At 44.9% G+C, this 24,045-nt stretch overlaps 1 protein-coding gene across 5 annotated transcripts in view; it reads right to left on the bottom strand.

The window, feature by feature from the left end:
- Nucleotides 1-24,045, bottom strand: part of LOC138526453 (uncharacterized) — a 577,404-nt gene that overhangs the window by 49,360 nt on the left and 503,999 nt on the right. The window lies entirely within an intron of this gene.

Genomic DNA, 24,045 nt, shown 5'->3' on the forward strand with positions numbered 1-24,045 from the left:
TTTGACTCATCACACAACTTCTCACTCTTCATCTCCAAATCTGTCACTGAAGCCAGACTCAACATCAGGAACATCTGTAATGTTCTTACTTTCAATACTGCTACACAGCTAATCTCCTCCTCAGTCCTTTCTAGATCTAACTACTGTGCCAGTCTCCTCCATTGCCTTCCCAACTATGCTTTTTCACCTCTGCACAAAGTCCTCAGCTTCACAGTCCACATACTTTACAACCTTTCTCACTTTACCTCTACCTCATCTGCCCGTCGCCAGATTGGCTGGCTACCTATGAAACAAAGGGCTAAGTATAAACTTCTCATAATCTTCAAAACTATCCATGGACTCGTCCCACCCTACCAATCTGCTCACCTCACTCCCTACTCTGCTCCTTGCTCGTTAAGATCATTCTCAGCTCATCTCCTTGCCACCATTCGAGCCCCCTGTGCTCTCTTCTGTTTCCTCTCTCTCTCCCCTTGCTCCCATACTATGGACTGCTCTTCCTCTACCTCTCTGTACTACTCCAACTCTACCACTATTTAAATCCAACCTCAAACTGCTCCTTCTTTCTGAAGAACCTGCTTCGTAGCACTATACACTAGTGCATCACCCTGTGTTCCACTTCCCTACCTCTCATGGACAACCCTTCAGCACTTTTCTGTCACCCTTCCATCCTTAAATCAATACTTTCTCCACCATCCCGTTCCAATGTCATTCTGTCCTATCCCCATCCTTGGTTTATGTTTCCATCTTCCCCCGCAACATCTGGTCTTCAAATCACATCCTCTCACCCCATTGTAAAGGACTTATGTACTCCGCTTTGTTATAAATAGTAAATTCTGTAAGTGTTTTGGTGCCAAAAACTGCATTGTTTTCCCTGTGATTTTCTAGAATTACTGTTTCTTTAACCTGATACACTCGCAGCCTGATTCCTCAAAGATTGAAGGAAAAATCCCTCCTGCTTATGAGAATATTTGAGAGCTGAAGACCAAACCAGGAATTAAAGCAGGAGATGTGTCGAAAGAAGGGTATGGAAAACCCTAAAGCCTGCAACAAAGAGAAGAAAATGGTGCGTGAAACCCCCTAAACTGGGAGAGATGAAAATGATTCAGGAAACCATCAAAGCCAAGATTGAAAAGTAGAGCAGTGAAGAAAACGAGAACTGACCAATCCAAGGTGGGGATATTGAAGAAGGTTTTGGTTAACCCAGAAACCCGACCTAAATTGGCCAAGAGGACCTAGTAACCAGAACAGAGAAAAGGACAAAATCTTGCCCACCCTTTTATCCGAAGTCAGGAATACTTTAGGCTGTGTTACAACCCGAAAACTTGAGTTTGCTATCCCTAACATTGCTTGTGCCATCCTGTGTTGTATCCTTCAATAAAGAGAATCTAATATTGGTCTTGGTTTCTGATCCCATCACTCTTGTTACAAAGTCCAAAACCTAGCTAGCAAGCAATGGAGTGCAGTATGTGAACAAAGTATCCTTAACAGACTGAAGTGTTGAGTGCAGGGTGATAACATATTCCCTGGCTGGTACTCCAAAGAATCAAGCACAAACTAAAGGACTGTCTAAACAGTATTGTCTTTAGTTATCTGCTGAACTGTAAGAGTGTTGGAACTGTGCACTTATATGGCAGGATATTGTTCCACAGTTCATACAGCTGAAAGGTATGTTTACCTGTCTTCTCTCTATGTAATTTCTTGGGTTTCCAGTCTTAAAATAATGTGAGATTATACAATTACTGCGCCCCACTGTACTGCGACCCCCGAAAATGTCGACTTTTTTATTTCGACCTCCTTATCACCGCATACATATATAGGGGGTGGATACAGTAAATAATGGATGAAGAAGGGCTTGTGGGTGTCTCCCCCACATATATATGGGGTTAAAAGGGGGTCAAAATAAAAAGTCAACATTTGCGGGGGTCGCAGTAAACAGGGCGCAGTAATCACATAGATCTGATATTGTGGCTTCTTTAATTGTACTGACATCACCCGGAAATAGTTTTCAATCTGAGTAAGATTGCACTTGGGTCAATTTTGCCTTGAATGTAATAAAGGCTGTATTCTATCTGATCTGGGCTGGGCTGGTAGTAGCACCTAGTTTAGTTCCATGAGCGTAGGTGAGATATGCACACATTAGGTTGAGGCGGCGATTAGTATTGCTGCAGCATGTTGTGCCAATTCCACCTACTCCCCTCCTCATGCCAATCCTGGCCCCACTTACAATCTGCCACCTCATCACTGGTTCCATTCACCTTACGTCCATGGTGGCTATTTTGTTCTGTAGTTTTTTTAGTTCCGAATTTTTCAACTTAAAAAAGAAGATATTAGTAACCCAGATAGCATGTGTGGCTGGTAATAGCGATAAACCTATTCATGGATGGGCATTATTGGCAAAGTAATGGGCTGGGGCCCATGTTAAGGCCCCAGTGAAGTGAGGGCCAGTAACTCAGGTCACAGGCCACAGCAAGACTTTTAATGTCCATCCACATTAAGGTTTTTTTGCTTAAAGAGTGCACATTAATACCAGGCCTTTTGTTTTTTTGCCTATGTGCTCATTGAAAGGAGCCAATGGTAAAGCACAGAGATTTGGGGCGGTAGGATAATTATGATGTGAACCCTTCGCGTATCATGACTGGGTGAGCATTAGTTTGGTTAGGTTGCCGAAGAGCACAAACTGGGTTTTGGTGGGTCACGTTTTAGGCATGTGCTGATCATACAGGAATGGATGTGTGAAAGTTCTTGAGCGAGAAATTTCTTCCATGTGGCTGGCTTTTAGATATAACTGTGTGTCAGCTGCATATTGGTGCACCAAGAGGTTGGGGACCTAGAAGCGAGCATGTAGAAAATAATAAATCAGTGTAAGGGCAGAATTCAACTTTTGCGTCCCCTAAACTTTTGCTGCTTCCATGGTTCTTCAACCGACTTTTTGTAACTAGAGGGACTTCTACAGACCAAAAACCAACACCCAAATTCACCTGTGCACTCACCGTTCCTGGGGTGAATTCAAAACAGCCAGAACCATTAATACCTGTCCCTGACTCCTTAAAATCTGTCCCCCATAGATGTTCTCATGTGTCACTAGGTCTGGGAGCTGTGGGTTTTTGAAGCCCCGCTCAGAACACAAACCCAATGACTGTGTGATTTTGTTCTGTAAAGAGTCAATCCGACCTGTTATTACTTTACCAGCCTGGTTTTTTATAAAGGCCCTGGAGGCTGAAACACTTGTCAAACCTAGAAGAGTGCAACAATTTAACTATTAACTGTTTGATGAGACCACACTGATCTAAGATCTAGGCTTCAGAAATTATTAAATTACTTAATTGAAAATAAAAACCAACTAACCTAACTGGGATTATTGATTTATTAGCTTGGCGCATCCACCGAGTGCACTCCATTATTAATTACTAGACATGTTTGATATTTTCCTGTTAGGGTTTTGTCTGCCTTATTGTGTGCTGGGAGGAAGTGGTAAAACTGTACCCCCATGTAGTGAAGATGCGCACTGAGACACAGAGCACAGTAAATAACAGATCATTTATTTGCTTAAATTATACATAAGGTGCTCTTGCTGTCCCCTCTCTCTCCTGCCTCAACCGTCCTTTCCCTCGCATTTGAGTATCAAACCACTGCTGTGAGAGAATGATTACATCATCATACTACACACCTCCTTTCTTGACAAAGCTTCTTCTCCTCCCTGAGTGTAGTCCTTCAGATAGTTCGGTCTCCGGTGACTCCTTCTGCTGCTCGACCTTCTATGTGATCCCTCATGAATGGCAAGGAATAATCGCCTTTACAAGTCCTTTCATTATTACACCTTGAACTGTCATTCTGGTCACACTTTCTCTCACTATCTTCCCTCTCATGAGCATCATCCTTTCCATATTCCGCACTCTACCATCCTCAATCTTGATGGCATGCTCAAACAACACTTGAACTCCGATAGGTTTTGACCACATGCACCCCTCTCTTCTGAGTGCATCCAGCAAATTAGTCTTGACCCAATCAACTAGAGGAACACCCCTTTTCACCCCTGACTTGTCATACGCTACTTTGTTACTTGTTGTTTTCTGATTTTACTTCTCACAACACCCACTTTTATTTCTGTTGCATCTGTCTTTCCCAACCATCCTGGAAAAAGTTTTGTACTTGCTTTCCTCCCTATGCTGAATTCAAAAGGCGAAATAACTGTGGTGCTTTGCGGTGTGAATCTGTGAGCCAACACGGCCTTCCTCCAATCCTTCCCATTTGCCCAAGCCTATCTGGCTGATTCCTTTATCACTCTGTTAAAACGTTCCACCACTCCATTCGTTTGGGGGTGATAAATGGCACTCATGCAGTGTGTAATGGCATGTTCCCTGAAAAACGTTCTTAACTCCCCAACTTGAACTGTGATCAGTGATCTGTCAGTGTCACATTGGGATATCCCTCCCTACCAGACCACTCCTCCAGAAAAGTGATCACTATTAGCATTCACGTGGCATCATTAAAACCTCTTTCCACCTGGTCAACAGGTCTATGACTACCAAACAGTATGTCTTAACCCCTTCACTCCATATCGTCCAGCTACATGCATGCCCAATGCGAGAAACCTGAAGGTGTCTCATCCGCGAGTCCCCGAAGATCTGTCATCCAGGTGGCCAGGACACGGCCATCGATATTGGATCCAGTTCTTGGGGGTGGACCAGTGGGGGAGGATCACCTGGATGAGGGGTCTTCGGGGAGTGGAAGTGGGACACCGAAGGTTGAGACGCGGTACCCCCTTCCTTGTAACACCTTTTCCTCATCCTTCCCTGAAATTTAGAAGCTCTACCCCCACCCTTTTCCGACACTAACACTTTCCTTCACTGTAAAAGACAATGGACTAACACCAGAGCCGTTTACCTGACATGTCCCAAAAGACGGGTCAGGCAGAGTCAGGCAATTGACAATAACGACGCACACCTGACAGCCCTTTACCTTCCCCACAGGGATAAAAGGCGGAGCACGAGAGCACACTAGAAACAAGGCCGAACGCACAAGGACACAGCTATACCAGACCGCAGTTCAAACAGAGGAGAAAGGCAGCGAGACCTGGAGGGACGACGAAGGGGGAACTGCCCTTGCCCTTTTCAAATCAGACCCGTGTAGCTTCCGAGAGGGAAATCATAATGCTGGTAGTTATAGCTGACCTGTAGAGGAACAGATGTCAACGGTGCACAGGGGCCTCCAGCATTGATAGCGCAGGCGGCGGCACGCTGGCTACCGTGGTGCCGTCCTTGACTCCAGAAACAAGACAAGCAAACAGGTTCAACACAGCCGGTGAGTCGGAGGAAGCTGATAGCAAACCGAACTGTGTAGAGCCCAAGGTTGCAAGTGGCAACATTATATGAATGCAAGGAACATGAGAAGAAAGAACGTATGTGTGTGTGTGTGTGTTTGAACTTTTGGAAAAGCCCAGACAAGGCCACCAGCAGAGTGGTCAGGCACTGCAGGAGTGCTCATTCAAAGGACTCTCTTTGGCCCCTTTTGTTTTGTGTTGAGACTGAAAGTACCAGAAGGCCCTAGGAAAGGGCAGCATGAGATGTATGAGTGATCATACAAGGGTCACGTCAAATCCCTTGTATAATCGAAAGTCTCTGACCCATTGCCGAGAGAAAGCTAGGGGAAGGGAACCCCACTTTCTGATAAAGATTGTGAACTGTGGAATAAGGCAAGTGTGAACCCAACAGAGGGATGCCGAAAGAAAGGTGGGAGAAGGGAACCCATGCTTTCTGATGAAAACGAGCAAATCATGAACTGTGTTAGAAATTCATGCTGTGCTGAGGAGTCCTGCCTTGTGCAGTGCTGAAAATGTGGGGAACGGAGAACCTGCCATACCATCCTGACTAACATTTCTTTCTTTTCTGGTGAACGTTATCCCACACTCTGTTTGTAACTTAATGGTAAGGATTGGCAATAGGTTTTTTAGTATAAGACCTTTTTATTTGACAAGACGCTAGTAGGACTGCTTTATTATTATTTGATGGTCATAGCTTGCTCGCATCTTAGCTTTAGGTTTAGATTAGGTGTTTTTCTCACCCATGCATACAGTTTAATAAACACCCTTAAAATGTGATCACTTGTGTCTGTCTTTACTGTTGCCACCATGAGTTCCTTACACCAACTTCTCCTACGGCTTCCCTGGGAAATCAGTGAGGTTCATTGGTTGTTTAGCACTCACACATACTTTGTCACAGATTATGCAAAGGATACAATTCCTCACTTTTCTTTCTATCTGCATGTCACAGCCTGGCCACCAGTAGTCGTTCCTTATCCACCTCTTCATCTTCACTATCACCTGTTGACCTTCATGTCCTATATCGATCAGTTGTTGTCTTATCCCTTCATGAGGTATCACTTTGTCACCTCTTTTCAGCACACTATTCTGAACTTACAGTTCATCCTTTATGTTACACATCATCTCCAGACAATTTTCTTTCAATGCTTTCTTACTCAATGTCCCTTCCATTATGTGCTTTATTAACACCCCCATCTTCTTGTCCTTTTGCAAAGCCTCCGTTCATTCTCCTTCTGGAACCAGCATTTCTGCCACTTCCAATATTGTTTCGAGTTCTTCCTCCTCTTCTAACAATTCTTCATGTGTCCTCATTCTGGGGAGGCAATCAGCTGCATTATTCTTGACAGCAGGTATGCATGTCACAACTAAATCATACTCCTCTAGTCTGGAAACCCATAGGAATGCCCCCTCAATGCTCACACCAAAAAAATTACAACCCACTAGGGAAAAAAGGCAGAGGGCACCTCTTGCTCATATTTAATTCCAAAACTATACGGAGGCTTCAGCAAAGAGTTTTGCTGCTACCTAACATTCTGCCAAAACCTGCATGAGCAGCACATTACAAAAGGTACATAGCGTCATCAGTGACATCCTAACATACAGTAGAAACCCGCACGGCTGGTCGGTGAGACCCTATACATAGGCTGCCGGCTCCATAGGGGATGCCAGGCCATTGGTCCCAGCCCCTTCTGTCCATCTTCTGCCACGTGGGCGATGCTGCAGTCGCTTCGGTCATGAGGTGGCAGCTAATTGGCCATTATGTACAACATAAACAATACATCTTTATGTAGCAGTGCACCTGGTATATGCAGACAGGGCCCGAGGGAAAATCCAAGGTCATACTAACTCACAAACTTCACTCGATCCCAGACCGGGCGGCATCTCTCCAAGGTCTCCCACCCTCGTTGTGGGCTATAATGTTATCCCTCCCTGCACCTCGCAGCACACATCACGTGACCCAGAAGTGAAGGCAGAAAGTCCTGCTTTCTGAACTTTCTTGATCAATCAGGTGTTTAACAGGTTTATGATCAGTGGTCTGAGACAGGCTGGTACCTTGGAATTCAGGGGTGTTAAGGCTAGGGCATTTGGGTGTTATGTTTGTTCAATACAATTGAAGTCACAAGGGTTTTCGGATTCTGTCTCCTCCCCCACATTTGTTACCAAATCATGAGCAGAATCAATTATGTCAAATATGAAATATTTAAACCTATGGCTTCAGTCCCTACAGTTAAATACAAGTCCCTATAAAGAGAATCTCTCTGTCCCTTGGAGTGCTTGGCCCTAGTATGGCGGTGGTGCGCCGCCTATCTAGGTGAAGGGACAGTGTAGAAAGCTCGCCCTAATGTAACTCACTACTTTCCCAATTCTAATAAATGCGCACTGTGTGGCAGTCAACAATCATATTTAATAGCTTTTCTGTCCTTCAGTGTGACTTATCCTAAAATTTCATAGACGTTTCCGCTATCTTTATAAAAATGTGTCCTATAGTCAAGCTCACTATCGAGTTTTTGTGAGACAAGTAGGTTGGACCAACACCCTGATTCAACCTGTGTCGACCGGTTTCAGGCGGGAAACTAATTTGCCGCTTTCTTCGGGACTCTAGTGCCCAGTTAGGACACTCAGTTTCAGTATAAAAAAGACAGTCATCTGTTTCGGCTATCTTCCAATTTCTTTGTCTGGCACGGGGATCTTCCACTTAGTTGGGACCACTCGTCAGTACATCCAATCCCAATAAGGTAAAATCAGGGACCTGGAGTGTCTGTGACTACTATTTTGTATGGATAATTGCCATGAATATAAACATTTCTTACCGGACTACATGGCCTTTTTCAGCTTAGGCGTAAATCCGGTCGCTTTTTGTGTGTCAGCAGAGATCTTGGATACCTATTGGTTGAATGGCTAAAGTTGGCGACGCTATATTGATGACGTGCTGATGCTGTTTGATGGAAATGAACAGACATTACATGAAGTCACGGAATGGCTGAATTCACAAAATCCATTCCTGAAGTTCTCATTGGAAAGCAGCGAAGAAACCGCAACCTTTTTGGATTTGAAACTCCTTAGGAAAGACACAAGAATCGAGACAACAGTCTATCAGAAAGTAACTGACCGCAACTCAATATTGGAATAAAACAGCTTCCATCGACGATCTCTAAAAGAAAACTTACCTTTTGGACAGTTCTTCCGATTGCGGCGGAACTGCTCAACTAGAAATGAATACGACACACAAGCAGACAAACTAGTGAGAAAACTGCAGGAAAGGAACTATCTGGAAAACATCATCAGACATGCGAAGAAAAGGGCACGCAATATCCCAGGGGAAGTGACCCTCGAACAACATTCCAAAAAGGAAAGAGACAATAAGCAGATTACAGCAGTATTCAGTCACTCACCTATAGTGAACCGAATTAAAAAGGAGGTGAAAAGACTTTGGTACATCTTAAATGTAGGTGATAGTACCTTAATTACCCCCAGGTTCGCCATTAAGAGAAGACGGAACATAGGAGACAGCCTTGTACATACTTACAAACAGATTAAGGAGACAACTGATGACCAACCGACAGTGTGGAATAGGCCGCGAGCCATAGGCCATACACCATGTGGTTCATGCACAGCTTGCCCATTCACGAAACACACAACAGCCATCGACATAGGGTGGAATACACCATGGGAGCAGAGGGTGCTGACCAATTGCAACACCTCAAATGTAGTTTAGCTGATAAAATGCCCCTGTAATAAAATCTATATCGGGATGACAACAAGATCAATAAAGATACGGATCAGTGATCACAGATCAAACATCAGGATGAAACGCAACACTGCTCCACTAGTTGAACATTCACTACAAATGAAACACTCAGAATGATGTGAGCTGGACGATATTGGAAAAGGTGATGCCCCCCAAAAGAGGTGGAAATCTGGGAGTGATGTTGCTGAAATGTGAACAACTGTGGATATTCATACTTAAGAGCCACCTGACCGGTCTGAATGAAGGGATATGCTGGCAAACCCTAGCCGTTTGGAAACAATGAAACCAGCACAGTTTAAGCATTGAAGGGCACCTTCAAAACAAACGGAAATGACAGCGGCCTCAAAATATGAACTTGATGCCCTCTCCCTCGCCTGTTGCGACTCAAAACCAGGCATTTTTCCACTACATGGAAATTGGAAAATAAAGTTATACATCCCCAATATCCGGATACTCCTATAATGAGACCATGGTATTTTTTCATATTCTTTCAAATATCTAAATATATAGTATTGATTACATATAAATGGTGGTGTAAGAACAAAGCCAATTTATAATATGAGACATGATACATAGCGCAAGAATACAGAGACAAATACGAATTTTAGCAGCATGGACACTAAAAAAGGACTAGAGTCCATAGGAGCTTGCAACAGAAATTCGCTCTCACGTTGTGAACACCCTACAGATGAGATAAATATACAACTTTGTCAGGGATAGAACTGACAGCAAAATACTACGATACAAGAACAAAGTGAATCGTTAATATACAGCGCTATATCGCCGCAAGAATTACGAGTGGTCACAGTATGGAAACCAAAAAGGACTAGTGTCCTCTCATGCTGACATAAAAGAAATACCCTGCCAAAATGGTAGCCGAAAGTCACTCCGGCTACTGACAAGTAAGGAGACTGGCATCTAGAGACGCCGGCCATTTGGAAGGTAAATTGAACAACTGAGACCTCTGTGTCTCACAATGTTTTATGCAGATGTCAGTAATAGCGGGATTACCTAATACTCAAAAATGGCGCCCGCTTAGTGATGTAACCGTGATCTAACCGGCTATAAAGAACGGCTACTTGGGAACTGTAATCCCCCATCTAGCTATATAAAGATTTGGGATAAGGCACGAGGCACATGATAATATCACGCGTGCTCCAGCTACGTGAGCAAACTGATTGCAGCCAGCGAGTAATAATCAGTCGCTAGGTACGAATCCATAGCAGAAAGTGTGCAAAATGTGAGTACTCTGTGGTCACTGAATTTAGAAATCTCGTTACAGGCTGAGAGGAGGCAGATAACTAAAATAACAATAAGAATTGCAAAAATTGTAAAGCAACGGTGTAACGCTGGGCATAAATTGTCAGTCTCTGCCACTGCACTACAAATAACAAACACCTTATTGTTGTAGGATCATCCTCACGAATACGCAAGAAGGATTGGCATTCAAACAAGTGGACTAAATCCCCACCACACATTGAGGCAACTCAAGCCGAGTGAGTAGGGTAAGTGGCCTGAGTACAACCTGTATAACTAGATTACCACAAGAAGATCAGTAGAATGACCAAGTATATAGTTGGATACTGACCTTTAGCCATTTAACCAATAGGTATCCAAGATCTCTACCGACACACAAAAAGAGACCGTATTAACGCCTAAACTGAAAAGGGCCATTTAGTCCGGTAAGAAATGTTTATATTCATGGCAATTATCCATACAAAACAGTAGTCATAGACACTCCAGGTCCCTGATTTGTGTATTTTCCCTTATAGGGATTGGATGTACTGACGAGTGGTCCCAACTAAGTGGAAGATGCCCGTGCCAGACAAAGAAATTGGAAGATAGCCGAAACAGATGACTGTCTTTTTTATGCTGAAACTGAGTGTCCTAACTGGGCACTATTTAGAGTCTTGAAGAAAGCGGCAAATTAGTTTCTCCGCTGAAACCGGTCGACACAGGTTGGATCAGGGTGTTGGTCCAACCTACTTGTCTTACTAAAACTCGATAGTGAGCTTGATTATACAACATTTTTACAAACATAGCGGAAACAGGACCACCGGAAGGTGGACCGTCTATGAAATTTTAGGATAAGTCACACTGAAGGACAGCAACGCTATTAATTATGATTGTTGACTGCCACACAGTGCGCATTTATTAGAATTAGGAAAGTAGTGAGTTAGATTAGGGCGAGCTTTCTCCACTGTCCCTTCACCTAGATAGGCGACGCACCAGCGCCATACTAGGGACAAGCACTCCAAGGGACAGAGAGATTCTCCTTATAGGGAATTGTATTTAACTGTAGGGACTGAAGCCATAGATTTAAATATTTCATATTTAACATTTGGGTGTTATACCTTAAAGTTGGGACTGGTGGGGATCGGAGGCCCGGCCCGTCCTTCTCGTGGGATTGTGCTACACAAAGACGCTCAACGTGCCTCCCTTGGCCTTGCAGGGCACATTCTTCCCAGAGCACGAAGGCTGGCAACTTTTAAGACAATTAAGGGTTTATGGATCTCTGTGGCTCCGGCCTTTCTCATCACTGCCCGGGATACACCCTATTCCTTGCCTCATGTTTGCGGCCTAGACCTGTGATGCTGGCTACTGTACTGCGTTTGCGCCTTGTGTTCCAATATGACTGCCAATATCTAAGATGGTGTTTGTTCCCACATGTGCACTACGTCTACGAAGCATGCAATAATATGATTGTATAAAGGCCTTCAGGAGCACCCCTCCCACTTGTCTCTTATATTACATTTCATGGCGTTTGCCTTTTTCAGAACCGCTTGTGGTTGTGGGAAGATTGTCCCGACTTCTAAACATTCCCCCCTTTCATTAATTCTACATTAACAAACTGCCCAATAAGCCCACCTTTATTTGTCCTCTGCCAGCATTCCTCCTCCAATCTCTCAGTTTCTAAGTAAGGTGGTGATCCCTCTTTTGGAAACCATGCTCTACATACACGATGCAAACTTTGGCCAGCTTGGGCATACTCCTCATGGGCGCCAGTCATATATACACATCTCCCATCACCTGCTAAATCAACCCAATGTTAGGTGGGAGCATAGTGATAGTGCCAGGCGGGTGCAAACGCTGCTCTATTGCAACCATGCATGGTTTATTTGGGCCTTCTGTTTGGGCAGCACTGTCTTTTGTACCGCGAGGTACATTTGATACCCCAATTGAAACCATCATCATGGCACGGCTAACTGTGCCGGCTAAGTACTGCTATAGCACAAATTCGGAGTCCCAACTAGCAGGTGCAGAAAAGGACCAACACAAATACTATCACTGGTGCTAGTAGTTTCACTATCGCCCCCATCCAGGATTGGGCCCAAGAAAAAAGGTTGTCAAACCAAATCACTGCTTTGTATGCCAGTTTCAATTTGCATGTGCGATCCGAGGGTGTGCAGTGCTACTATTTTTTACATCAGGGAGTCGGTCTCTGCATCGTTTGGGGAGAATCATCAATTTTGCAGCAAACCCCTCCTTCCTTCGCCATGAGCAGGTCAAGAACATATCAGTTCTGGCGGGTCATCAGTCTCATGGCACACATCTCAACCTTGACTGCGTTGAGACCTTGTTCCGTGTCATTCGCCAGCTGTAGGACCTCCCATCACACAATTTGTAGCAACTTGGGGTTTGAGGCTGTTTGGACCCCAGGTATAATAGTGATGCAAAAAATGTTTCTTCTTTGCTAAACAGTCTATATTCATTGGGTATTTCTTAGAGGGGTATTGAGACAGTTGGTTTGATCTTCTTCTCCTGCAAAACATCTCATTCTTTTGTTTTCCAGGTAAGATACAGAAGATCAGGGGCTGCAATGGGCTTCTGGTAGGTCCTCCTAGTGTCAATCCTGGAGTTGGTGCACGCAAGCTCTTGGATCCCACTGCGAGATGGTCTTCAGGGATCACTATAAGTGCTGAGTGCAACGTGGGCAGTGAGCAGTAGCCCCTCAAGGATGGTGGGAGGTGCAAGAATGCCTGCTGTCCACACACGCAGTAGTAGTCCATGACTACAGCAGTGCCTTTTTTGAGGTCTGGATAAACAATGTTTTATTGCATCGTTGGTTGGCCCCTACGAAAACAGTTCCTTCGTTATAAAAACATAGTTCATAAGTATCTTACTGCTGCACTTTTACTGGCTCTTCCGTTGCTTCGATCCACATCACCTTTGCGATATGTTTGTTCCAGAATGGCACACATTGCTATATTCACTCGGGCCAACACTTCGTCTCCGAACCCCAGTAGCCCTCCTGCCGCACAACTCATTGATGTTTCTAGCCACCTGCTCGCTGCGTACGTTACTCCTTGCAATTCCAAGTATGGTCTACGCAAACACTGGATGCTTTTAGGATTCAGAGTGCATTGCAGCTGGTCAGGGTCCATAACTTCTAGTCGCACACTCCGCACCTGGAAGCTGCATCGCAGCCTATACAGTGCCAGATGAACCAGGCATCGAGCCTCAGCAATTGGTATTTCTTGTAATATTAATGCCCCGGGGGCTCCCGACATGTGTGGTATCAACAAACACACATAACTACCATTCACCTTCCTCCTTCCCACCGAGCACATGTCTGCGTACCAACTATTTGAGAGTTCTAAATGGTGCACATCTTCTATCGTATCTAAACCAAATCCACAGTATTTGTCATATTTGGACCTTCTAACTTGCCTCTTTCTACGTGCTACAACTTTGTTATAGACATTATTAAAAAAGCTGGTAGAATCAAAACGTAGATTGGCAAAAGGATATGATTAATCAGTAACATTGTTTATACTTCTCACTTGGTCTTTGATATGGGTGGTAGTGGCGGCGGCATTGGAGGAAATCCTATGGATGCCACGGGCAGACAGACCAGCACAAATGTATGCCAGCCTGATTCTAGAAGCAGTGGGCAAGGCATGGGATTCCTCAGTGAAAAGAGTGCGCATTACCTCTTTCCCCTCTCCCTATACGCCGCTCTTTGGCAACCCTCAATTCACCCCTGGGCACAATACGTCCACATTCCACGAATGGCAACAAGGGGGGTGCATCAGAGTTACTGTACACCGGAAACCAGATCAAAACCTTCGAACAATACAAAGCGGACTTTGGCCTGGGCGAGAACCAGAGCTATGCCTACGTCCAATTAAGACATTGATTGGCACACCCAGTCATGAAACATGCAGGGGCCCGGGACCTCACACCATTCGAGAAATACTAGGACACTAGCGCAGGAGAGAGAAGTCTGGTAGCGAACATTTATAAGCCAATTAAAGAAGGAGAGCAGCCACCGAACAGATTATACATGGGGAAATGGGAAGAAGAGGCAGGGGATGCAATCGACTCAGCCGAGTGGGCAAAGCTTTGGGGGCAGATACCGAGACTGATGAGATCGATACAGATCAGAGAGGCCTGGATGCAGTTGATGGTGCAGTGGCATCTAACCCCGGTCAGACTCCATAAGATATACCCCAAGGTGTCACAGCTATGCTGGAGGGAGTACAGATAGGCACTTGGAACCTATGGTGGAGCTGCCCAAAACTTGTCCAATATTGTCAGACTGTCCACGCAGCAATCGAGCAGGTGGTGGGAGTTAAGTGTGAGGCAAACTGGGGATTGGCCATTATTGGGCTAAACGGGGCCTTGGGAGGAATCCGGATAAAAGCCCACTGTAAAATGGCATTTTTGAGCAGGTCTCCTGTAATATGAAAATGTCACACTCTAGAATAAGAGACTTACCCACTGGGTGGGATAAAAAGGAACTAAATCCATGAGTGTTCCAGCATAACATTTCAATGGCGAGGAAACAATATGAGGTCAATGGTTGCTCTTAGCAAAAGTATTTTTTCCATTAGCACAAGTTACATAATGATAGGGAAATTTATCAGCCAGACCCTGCTTAACAGGATTCATTAATATGGTTGAGAAGGATCTAGGCTTTCCATTCAAAATAACATTATTAGCTGTATGGAACAGTTGGTATTTCTTTCCATCAGCTATATTACTAACTGTAAGCTTAAAGCCCTTATCATTTAGCTCCTGAGCATAGGACCACAGCAAAGAAACTATAGCTGGAGACCGAAACTCAATGTATACCAAGTTAGAAGTGCTCTCCCATCTCGGTAACTCAAGGCTTAGTATATCGAGACCAGAAATACTAGCTAAGGAGGACGTAGTTCTAAATAAATCAAGCAAGTTAGTATGATTTGAAAATAAGCTTGTTCTAAGAGGGTCAATTTCCTCGATCTTTACCATACGGCCCAAAGACGCATAGAAATTAGTATTCGCTTTACATTGGGCCAGAGTGACAGGAATGGGATGAGAACTCGTTGAGCCAGAACGTTGCGAGACCCTATGAGATATGATATGATATATGATAGTTAATTTATATAGCTCCTATACTCGATGTGTTTCAAAGCGCTTCAAAGCAAGGGAAGAGACAAGGGAAAATACAATGACATTCTTACAGGCCACGAACAGTAAGGATGTGAAATTAACTATCGTACTCGGCCTGACGACATTTCAGATAGTGCAAGAGCTAAGACATAGATAAGGAAGGGAGTGGGAGAGTGGGAAGGAAATGGAAACAGACATGCGACTACCGTACTAGGCCTGACGACATTTCTGGTAGAGCTGGATAAAAACAAAAGGTGAGGGAGAGGGGTGCAGAAAGGGAGGGGAGGAACAAAAGAAGCGACTATCATACTAGGCCTGACGACATTTCAGATCGTGCTGGAGGGGGGTTGGGGAGGAAAAAACAGTAATGGGAGGGTGGAGGAAACAGAAAAGTTTGCTATCATATTAGGTCCAGGGACAATTCTGATAGAGTAAGTGCATAGAAGAAAGTAAGGGGAGGAGATAGGAAAAGAGAGAAGGGAAAGGAGGAGAGAACAGAGAGTAAGCAGTCAAAAAGAGTGGAGAAGCAAGAGTGGTGAGTGAATGCAATTGCAGAAGTCAGTAGTAACACAATGTTGCAGGCCAGGATACAAGATGAAGATGGGAACAGCATGATTCAGGGCAACCATGAGTACAAGATGCAAAGGAGATGGAAAGGGGATACCAAAGGAATGGCGACAGGAGACACCTTGTCAGGGGCAGTACTTGGTAGTTGTGACTTGGGGAGCCTAAGAGGTACAGCAAAAGAATTTCCAGTCGGCCTCAAAGGAACATTGTGATTCACAGAAGAAACCCATTTATCCATTGGACCATGTAGCACTGTCTGACGGCACAAACCATCACTCTGAATACTAACAAGCGACATTGTAGGGCCAATACACAACATTGTGCGACCACTCGCACCCTCCCGAATCGGTTCCAATTACAACAATTCTCTTAGCTGACACTACCAGACACTATATGTCCAAGGACAGTATTGTCCCTGACACCAATTCAGGGGTTACCACAGGCTGGAAAATAAAGTCAGATGGCACTCGCCAACAAGTCTTGGCAATTTGGGGCACCGCCTCGAGAAGCACTGTTATGCCATACACAAACATGTCCGGGTCCACGGGAATACCGTGAACCACTGCCTCTCCTCCCCTTGCATGTATTATGACCACTGACCTGATGGCACACATGCCCGGGCTGCAACACACTATTCCTTGGACTGTGAAGGAGATGGTCATATTCAAGTTGCTTAACAAGTCTCATCCCAGCAAATTTATCTGGGAGCTCTCAGAATACAACAAGGGTGCACCTATCAACTTTTCTCCTGTTTTGATATCCACTTATTTTGTGTAAGCCCCAGAGAAGCCCTGCGTGTCAAGAGTTTCACTTGATTGTGGAAAGTCTCCTTCACTGATGCATGATTTATTGGCACCTTTGTCAACCATGAAAATGTATTGCTTGTTTTCTCAGTGCCCACCAAGGATACCTCGTCAGTGTGGACTTTCATAGACAGGACTGGGCACGCAAGCGTTCTCTGAGGGCTGTTCTAGTCAGGCTATGTGTTGGTGCCGGGTAAAGTAAAAAGGTTGTTCCCCACTACACTAACTCCTCAGTAGGGTACGATAGTGCCGTTTGGCACCACATCGTTCGTTTGCAAGTTACTTCCGTACATGGTGTTCTGTTGGGGCATTAGTAGTTGTGTCATCTGAGGGTTCTGCCCCAGCGCACCTGGGGATTGTGGTGGTAGTTGAGCGTTAGGCCCGATGTATCACATAGGGTATGGAGGTTGGCCTTGGAGGCTGTCCATGTGGTTGGGGCTGGAGTGGTAGGCAATAGTTGCTGTATGGGTTGCATCGCCTGCTCCAAACTCGCTCGTGAAATGACCCCACTTCCCACAGCTCCAGCACTGCGAAGGTCCCATATCTCCTCCCCGAGGTCCCATACCTCTAAATCCCCTTCTTCCCCCTCTAAACCCGCCCTCCTGTGTTGCTGACTGTGAGAAACCTGAAGGTGTCTCCCTTACTAGTCCCCGGGGTCTGCCATCCATTTGGCCAGGACAGGACCACCGCTATTGGATCCAGTTCTCAGAGAGGACCAGTGAGGGAGGATCACCTGGATTGGGGTGGTCCTCTGGGAATGGAAGTGGGACACCAACGGGTGAGACGCGGTATGCCCCTTCTTACGACACCTTTTCCCCAACCTACCATGTAGGATACACAAACACTTTACCCCCCCCCCACCTTTTCAGACACGAACACTGTAGCATATTATGAAGGACGACGGACTAACACTGGAGCGATTTACCTAACATGTCCCTACACCAGGGTCAGGCAAAGTGAGGCAATTGACCAGAACCGCACCCACCGGACAAACCTTTCTCTTCCCCACAGGGATAAAAGTTGGAGCAGAAGAGCGCAATATGAACAAGCCAGACCGAACGAATTAAGAGCTAACTCAGCACGGCAGTTCAAGAGGAGGAGAAAGACGGCGCAAACCAAGAGGGTGACAAGGGGAGAAGTGACCTTGCCCTTTCCGACCAAGGCCAGTGAAACCTATGCAGAAGGAATCGTAAGACTGTGAACAATAGCCAGCATGTGTTGCAGCAGATGTCAACGGTACATGAGACCCTCCTCTGCTGATAACCAAGCCGGGGAGACATGCTTGTGTCCGTTGTACCAAACTTGACTCCAAAGAGAAAGAAAGCCAAGAGAGGTTCGTCACAGCCGGTGAGTCGAGGGGAGAGTCGATAAGAAACCGAACTGTGTTGAACAAAAAGTAGCCAACAGCTAATTGAACTGTGAAAGCATAAAGAGCTACTGATGCTAAAAGGAGGGAAACCGGCAACAGAGAAGTTAGGCACCACGTGGGTGTTTACTCAGGAAAAATCTGGGCGATTACCAGATTGTTAAAACTACCAGTACAAGAAGGCCGTGGGAAAGGCAAGGAAAAGGGTCAAAGTGGTCATACAGTGGTCTTTTAAAATCCTCTGTACAGTCGAAAGTCTTTGACCGACAGATGATTGTGAAGCTAAGGGAACTGAATCCTGCATCCTAAGAGTTTAATGGAAAAGGCACGATTGACATGACTGGCAATAAAGAGGGGGCGAAGTCTAAAGTCCCGAAATACAATAGGAGACCTAGCATTTTGTTAAGCAATAAAGACCAGGCTATTTGTATAACATAGCAATGAATGTTCTTGCTGCTGCTGCAGTAAGAGACATTACAACTGGTAACATCCTAATTTCTATGTTACCCTAAACAGTGTAAGGTGATTCGCACTTCTTTCTATCAACATTACTTTACCGTATGAAATGTTTATGTAAGCTTCACAAATTAAGTAATGAATTCCCTATGTGCAGAATGCCTATGCATGTAACCTTTATGCAACAACCATCCATGAACCAAGCCTTCTTAAATTGTACCCAGGACAATCATATGCAACAGCGCCTCGATGCCTCTGGGCTGTAGTGCGCTTTATAAATGTAAAACTAAAAATAAAATAAAAACAAATGTGTTGACAAGAGTGAATGTCCACAATGATGTATATAAAAAGACATTAAGATTTGCGAATGTCACCAACAAAAATTGCATTGAAAGCCATAGTGAACCCTATCGGGTAGACGAACAGTCGAGTCGGATCTGAATCCAGAAGAGGGAGATCCAAGGGTGAGAAGCCAACACCCACCAATTCATGAATGTGAGAAAGAAAAGTACAAGGGGGATAGCCTTTGAATGCATGACATGCAAGAGTGTGTGTGTGTGTGTTTTGTTTATTTGTATGGCGCACCAAGCCCGTGAGCATCTGGGCGCATTTCTTACATAGAAGGTTACATAGGTTACAGTGACAGAATAAAGGGTTGCACATATTTACAAGAAATCTACAGTCAAATCACAGATATATACAACAATTTACATAATTACAGGAAGTGCAGGTGCAGTTGGATGAAATCTGGTGACTAAGATCATACATGAACATAAATATGCAGCTCTTAAAGCAGAAAATGAAATTTACAGAAGTCTAAAGGGAGGCAGAAGGATACATAGTTGCAAGACAGAATGCAGAGGGGTTTCATGTTCTTGTGCAAGTAACCAAGTTTTAGCATTCTTTCTGAAAGGAACTCAGGCAGGTTCAGATCTCAGCGCAAGAGGTACGGAGATCCATAATTTGCCAGCAAGTACTGGGAAACTGCTACCTCCTGCTTTTTGAAGCCATGGACTTTAATGCAGTGTGCCTGAGCCTATCACAAAGGGCGGTCAGCGGTATTGCGTATGAATTCTTTGGTTAGGTAACTAGGGGCTTGGTTGGCGAGACATTCGTGTGTCAAGGACAGAGTTTTGTACGCAATCCTTTGCTTGATTGAGAGCCAATTCAAATTGCGTCTCACCTCAGAAATATGATGGGATCTATGGATATTTAGGGCAGCCCGGGTGGCGTTGTTTTGCAGAACTTGCATTTTGTTCAAGTTCTGTTGGCTGGTTCCAAGATAGAGTGCATTACAGTAATCTAACTTGAGAGTACTGGCGCTCTAGCTATTGTAATGCAGTTAGGTATGGATAGAAAGGGTCTGCATGCCGTAATTAACTTACAGGTATAAGCTGTAGAAGAGGCTGATGCGTTAACCTGTCTTGCAAGGTTTAATGATGAATAAATGTAAATGCCGAGAGTTTTCACATCTTTGGAAAACTTGATAGTGTTGCCGTCAATGTTAAAGGCGTCAAACTGCTTACCTAGTTTGTTAAGTTTGAGTTTGGATCCAAGTAGGAGGAGCTCTGTCTTCTCGTCATTGAGACAGAGTCCATGTTTAGCCATCCAGGCTTGGATGATGATGAACATATCGTTCAATAATTTAGCATCTACATCATATTCACCAGCGACAGGTATGAGTATCTGGATATCATCTGCATAGTTCGTGTAGATGACACCCGAATTGTTACGGTCGTCAAACAAAGGCTTAGTGAATATATTGTAGAGGGTGGGGGACAGGCAAGAGCCTTTTGGGACTCCACATGTGACTGGCGCAGGGTTGGCTGATGCTATGGGAGAGAAGACTCTCATAGATCTATTGTCTAAGAATGACTGTATCCACATTTTGGCTTTGTGAGAGAAGAGTGCTGCTGATGTGAGGTGTGAGCAGAGGACTTTATGGTCTACTAGGTCGAACGCTGCCGACAGATCTAGTAATATGAGGCGGGCTAGTTTGCCTTTGTCTTTAAGCTCTTCAATTTGAGTCTTTAAGTCAATAAGGGCTGTTTCAGTCCCATGTCTTGGCCTAAAGCCTGATTGCCTGAGACCAAGGAGGTTGTTGATTTCTAAGTGCTCCTGGATATGAAGGTATGCTGCTCTATCAATGATTTTCAGAAGAAATGGGACAGTGGTGATGGGTCTATAGTTTGTGGGGACGGCAGGATCTAGTGTTGGCTTTTTGAGTAGTGGGAGGACCCAGGCATCTTTGAGGTTGTTAGGCACTATGCCTGTTTCGAAGGACATCTTGATGAGGGATGTAATGAAAGGCGCCAGTTCTTTGGCAGCCTCCTTGATGATGGGCGCCGGACAAATGTCTCCCTGGCATCTTGAAGGTTTTAGTTTGGCGATTATGTCCTCTACCTTTTTAGTGGTGAGAGGGGAGAAATTGAAGAGTTTGCAAGGTTTAGAGGCGGGAGTCAGGGTCGAGGGTTTAGCAGCAGTATCTAGGATTAGAAGTGTTTTGGCCTCAATTTTGTTCTGCAGCATGGTTATTTTGTTTAAGAGCGCTGCCTGAATGTTGGAGCACCAAGAGGCGTCTGATACAGGTAACTGGTGGAGGTGTCAGTGATTCTGGTTCCCCGAGTACATTGAAGAGTTCCTTCGTATTTGATTTAGCTAGCATGCAACCGGTGTTATAAGTTTCTTTTTTGGATTGTAAGATTGCTTCTTTGTAGGTAAGGGAGGCAGAGGGGAAGTTCTCTTTATACGTGGCTGTGGAATGACTCTCCCAGAGTGTTTCTGCATTTCTTTTAGCTTTGTGCAGAGCTCTCAGGTGTGGGGTGAACCACGAGTTTAGATGGGTGAGTGGTTTCACTTTACGCAGTCTGAGTGGGGCAATGGTGTTTAAGGCGTTGAGTACTGTTTGGTTAAATAAGTCTACTAAGACCGTGGGGTCTGAATGTTTCGTATTTGAGGCATTAAGAAGCGGTCGAATTAGAGGGAGCAGCTTTTCCACTGTTATGATTCAGGAGTTCCTGGTTTGGATGGGCGGGGTGAGGTTGAGGGAGTTGATCTGGTTACATGCTTCCTTTATGAAGACGGATATCAAATGATGGTCTATCCAGGTGTAGGGAGTGTTGGACACGATGTCTATATCACAATTGAGGTTGACCAGCCAATCTAGGGTCCTACCTTTGTTGTGGGTAGGTTCTGAGATTCAGTGTGTGAAACCTAATTCAGAGATTGAGCTGGCGAGAGACGAGGCTTTCATGTCTTTGGGATCTTGGAACCCTAACTTGAAGTCGCAAAGTAAAATAATTTGAGAACCTGGTTTGGTGTTGTCGGATAGAAGAAGTGTGATATCATCTTCAAATGAGGATGTAGGCCCTGGTGGTCTGTAGAAAAGGTGAATGGTGGTGGTGCGGGAAGCTGAGGTGGATAATTTGACGAATAGGAGTTCGGCTGAAGGTAGTGTTTGGTTAGAGATGGGTCTGAGGTTTAATGTAGTTTTATAGATGAAGGCGATGCCTCCGTCTTTGTCTTGGTTGGTATCTCTATCAAGTCTAGTGATAGAGTATTTATCTAGGATGGCAAGTGAAAGGGCAGGGCCCGCAGCAGCATGGAGCCATGTTTTGGTGACTGCTAGGAAGTCAAGATCCAGTGAGGTTATGGTGTCAGAGATGTGTGGGCGGGCAAAGATCTGGCATTGATCAGTGCGCCCTTGATTGAGATTGTCGGACTACTGGTGGCACTGATGGCTCTAGGTGGTCGGGACGCGGGTATAGGATTTTTAGGTGGGGGCAAGGATGGCGTGAGTCTTGAGCCTAATCTATCATTTCTTATTTTGAGTGTACATGGATGGTTTGGTGTAGTTTTATTTTTATTTTGTGAATTGTTGAATCCATAGATCTGGTGCATTGAGGTAAGGATTGTTCGGGCACTGAGGTGTGATCGAAGAGGGCATGGATACTGTTAGTAAGCACTGAGGCAAGAAAGGGGTTGGTGGCATGCCAGTTTGATCAGGTAACCTCTTCGGAGTAGTTCGCATCCTGGAGGTCGTACTTGGCATGTCTCTCTTATAAGTAGAAGGTAGAGAGAGTAGACAAGTGATATCTCTGTTGGTCATAGGTGGGAGGACAGGTGTGCTCAGTGTAATATAGATGAGGGTGGTAATGAGCTGGAATATAATCATGGTTTAGTGCGGGCAGTGGTCAGTGCTGGTGCAGTGGGGTGCTTGGATATAGTGTGGCAGTTGTCAAAGGTGCTATAATGCTCTTTAACACATAGTAGACATCCTGGCAATTAGGTAGTGCGCATAAAGCGCAGTTAGGCCGAAAGATAACGATGGCCGGTAAGTGTGTGAATGGTTCTTAACACTATTTTAGAGTGGCGAGCAATGATTGAGTCGTATGGCTCTTTAACTCATAGAGGGCACCTTGGGCACAGAGAGGGCTCTATAACTTACAGTGGGCACGAGGCGACCAGCTGTTGTACAGTGAATGGGGCATTTAGGCTAGGTGGCGAGCAGCGAAACTGCTATGGGGCTTCATAGCGCACAATGGTCCAGATTTGCCAACAGCAGTGGACATTAACACACAGTGGGCATGAGTGGCTGTCAAGCAAAAGAGTGGCTATCAAGTCAAAGAGTGCCAGATGGCAGTTACCGTGCAGTAGACAGTGTAGCGAACAATCATGCTGTAGGGTTTCATAGCACGCAAAGGGTGAAAATGATGATTCACAATGCGGAAAGGTTTAGTAGCAAATGTGCCAGGTGGCAGTTGATAAGCAGTAGGCAATCTAGTGAGTTATCATGCTATGCAAAAGAGTCACTTAATATGCAGTAGGCAGTATAACGATCAATCATACTAAGCAAAAGTGGTTGTCAGCAGTTAACACGCAATAGACAGGATATCAGTGAATCATATGTGGGACTTCGGAACGCATGGTGGGCAGTATGGCGAACATTAATGGGCACTAACACTTAATGGGCTAAAGGTGGCAATTCACAATGCAGACAAGTCTAGAAGCAAATGTGCAAATGTGCATTAGGCAGGCAAATGTGCCAGGTGGCAGTTAATATGCGTTAGTTCAAACTAAGCAAAAGTGGTTGTCAGTAGTTAACACGCAATAGACAGGATATCAGTGAATCATATGTGGGGCTTCGGAACGCATAGTGGGCAGTATGGCGAACCTTAATGGGCACTAACACTTAATGGGCCAAAGGTGGCAATTCACAATGCAGACAAGTCTAGAAGCAAATGTGCAAATGTGCATAAAGCAGACAAATGTGCCAGGTGGCAGTTGATATGCGGTAGGCAATAGAACGAGCAATCGTGCTATGCAAAAGTGGTTGTCAACAGTTAACAATCAATGGACAAGATATCAAGCGTTGATGTTGAAGGGCTTATTGGCACATAATAGTTCG

This window comes from Ambystoma mexicanum, chromosome 7p (genome assembly GCF_040938575.1).
Source record: "Ambystoma mexicanum isolate Mex_15411 chromosome 7p, UKY_AmexF1_1, whole genome shotgun sequence".
In the NCBI taxonomy this organism is placed as follows: domain Eukaryota; kingdom Metazoa; phylum Chordata; class Amphibia; order Caudata; family Ambystomatidae; genus Ambystoma; species Ambystoma mexicanum.